The sequence below is a fragment of the Carassius gibelio genome, chromosome A10 (assembly GCF_023724105.1).
Source record: "Carassius gibelio isolate Cgi1373 ecotype wild population from Czech Republic chromosome A10, carGib1.2-hapl.c, whole genome shotgun sequence".
In the NCBI taxonomy this organism is placed as follows: domain Eukaryota; kingdom Metazoa; phylum Chordata; class Actinopteri; order Cypriniformes; family Cyprinidae; genus Carassius; species Carassius gibelio.
This window is the reverse complement of record NC_068380.1, coordinates 16596464-16599579: the sequence shown is the minus strand read 5'-3', so window position 1 is coordinate 16599579 and position 3116 is coordinate 16596464.

Genomic DNA, 3116 nt, shown 5'->3' with positions numbered 1-3116 from the left:
AGTTTAATTAGTTGAAAGGGGTGTGTTCAAAAAAATAGCAGTGTGGCATTCAATCACTGAGGTCATCAATTTTGTGAAGAAACAGGTGTGAATCAGGTGGCCCCTATTTAAGGATGAAGCCAACACTTGTTGAACATGCATTTGAAAGCTGAGGAAAATGGGTCGTTCAAGACATTGTTCAGAAGAACAGCGTACTTTGATTAAAAAGTTGATTAGAGAGGGGAAAACCTATAAAGAGGTGCAAAAAATGATAGGCTGTTCAGCTAAAATGATCTCCAATGCCTTAAAATGGAGAGCAAAACCAGAGAGACGTGGAAGAAAACGGAAGACAACCATCAAAATGGATAGAAGAATAACCAGAATGGCAAAGGCTCAGCCAATGATCACCTCCAGGATGATCAAAGACAGTCTGGAGTTACCTGTAAGTACTGTGACAGTTAGAAGACGTCTGTGTGAAGCTAATCTATTTTCAAGAATCCCCCGCAAAGTCCCTCTGTTAAAAAAAAGGCATGTGCAGAAGAGGTTAAAATTTGCCAAAGAACACATCAACTGGCCTAAAGAGAAATGGAGGAACATTTTGTGGACTGATGAGAGTAAAATTGTTCTTTTTGGGTCCAAGGGCCACAGGCAGTTTGTGAGACGACCCCCAAACTCTGAATTCAAGCCACAGTACACAGTGAAGACAGTGAAGCATGGAGGTGCAAGCATCATGATATGGGCATGTTTCTCCTACTATGGTGTTGGGCCTATTTATCGCATACCAGGGATCATGGATCAGTTTGCATATGTTAAAATACTTGAAGAGGTCATGTTGCCCTATGCTGAAGAGGACATGCCCTTGAAATGGTTGTTTCAACAAGACAATGACCCAAAACACACTAGTAAACGGGCAAAGTCTTGGTTCCAAACCAACAAAATTAATGTTATGGAGGGGCCAGCCCAATCTCCAGACCTTAATCCAATTGAGAACTTGTGGGGTGATATCAAAAATGCTGTTTCTGAAGCAAAACCAAGAAATGTGAATGAATTGTGGAATGTTGTTAAAGAATCATGGAGTGGAATAACAGCTGAGAGGTGCCACAAGTTGGTTGACTCCATGCCACACAGATGTCAAGCAGTTTTAAAAAACTGTGGTCATACAACTAAATATTAGTTTAGTGATTCACAGGATTGCTAAATCCCAGAAAAAAAAATGTTTGTACAAAATAGTTTTGAGTTTGTACAGTCAAAGGTAGACACTGCTATTTTTTTGAACACACCCCTTTCAACTAATTGCCCAATTGCACAGCCTTAAGAGCGTGCATATCATGAATGCTGGGTCTTTTTTGTTTTCTGACAATCTAATGAACCTACTGGTAACTTGTTTGCCACGTAGCAATAAAAAATATACTAAAAACCTTGATTATTCTGGTTAGTCACATTGTACTGCTATTATTTTGAACAATACTGTATTAATCTGGAATTACAAATGTTCTAGAATATCACTGCTGAAATCTGATAAGCCAGAACTTATTAGAGTGGGTGTTTCCCCAGAGACAAAGGAACTTTTTCCCGCTTCAGATCGCGGACGTTCATTGGTTGTTCACGCAAACAGAGGCGTGAACCAGTCAAGCCATAAGTACTGACCCAGGAAGTTCCTCCCGCTCTCTTCCTCTCTTACCCTGCTTGTCCATCTTCGCGTTCTTGGTCCGCTCTCCTATCGCCGTTGATCTCAGCACGGCGGCTGAGAGAACAGTTCTCATGGCTCCTTCGGGAGCTTTCATCTCCATTGTTTTTCTTTTCTTTTCCTTACTAAATTTATTCACCTATTCGCCTCTCCACACGAGGAAGATGAATTCTGAAACATTGCTTTGTTGGACCTTTCAAATATCGCGCGATTCCGCAGCAGCCCTGGAAGACATGAGAGAACACGCCCAATCACAAAGAGACTACATGCAAGTATCATTCTCTATGGAGATTTAAATGCTGCTTAAAGTTTGTCTATTACCTTTTCAATGTGATTTTATTCGTTGTTGTCTTTAAAGGGTTACTGTCTGTGAGTTTGCATAACTGAGCGTAATTCTGTGATCGCGCCTATTCTCTCACCTCTCTCTCTCTCATCCTCTCTCATTCATTTTCTTTCTCTCTCTCTCCCTCATTTGGATTCCGTTATGTCTTGTCCAAAGTTTACTGTCTGTGTTGTCGTACGCATATTTACTCTGTGTGACTTGTAGCTTGATATGTATTATTAGTTCAATTACTAAAAACCAATATAATGATTGCCTCTGTCTAAGCGCTCACATTACGAGTCAATGAAATGTCTGATCTTTAGCTACAAGCTCTTTACATTTAGTAACGAAATTTCATAATGATAGGATAATGTTTTCATGGCCAGAGAATATTTTTCCTTGAATTATAAGAAGTGATAACTTTATTGAAAGTTGATAAATTAATCTTACGGCCGTTTGCTGGACAAAGCAATGTTTGATTTGCTGTAATTTACAGTAAGAGATATCACTATAATTGATATGAAGAATGGAATATTGCAATATTAATGAGTAAAGTACAGTGCCTTGTAATGAGTTATTGATATATGCAATTGAGCTTTTTTTCATCTTCAATAATTTTAATGTAACTGTCATATGAGATATATTAATCATATTCCTGATTAATTATTCAAATTCCCTATATACCATTTGAGTTAATTATTTACAACCCAGTGCAGCTACAATTGCTTTAAACCTTTTCTTCACTCGAGACATTTACGTTATATTATTATATTATCCTAGTTTTTATATGCACTGTGGTACCGTTTCGAAATCATGAAAGATTGTTACTTATTATTTTCCGTTTATGCTCGTACATTCTATTCTGTCCACTGGTTTTCTTTTTATTCAGTAGATTGAAAAACTCCTACGTGTACTGCGTTAGACTATCCAGAACTTGTTGCTTCTATCATACTCATTTGTAAGTTGCTTCAGATATAAGTGTTTCAAATAGACATTTTTATGAATTTGGAGAAAAGAATAAGTAGTTAAGTAAGTCAACCTTTTATTTCAACAGTGAATATACATTCATAAACATCAAGGAGAACAGGAACTGGACGTCACACGTGTCTGTTTGACATCTGGGATCAT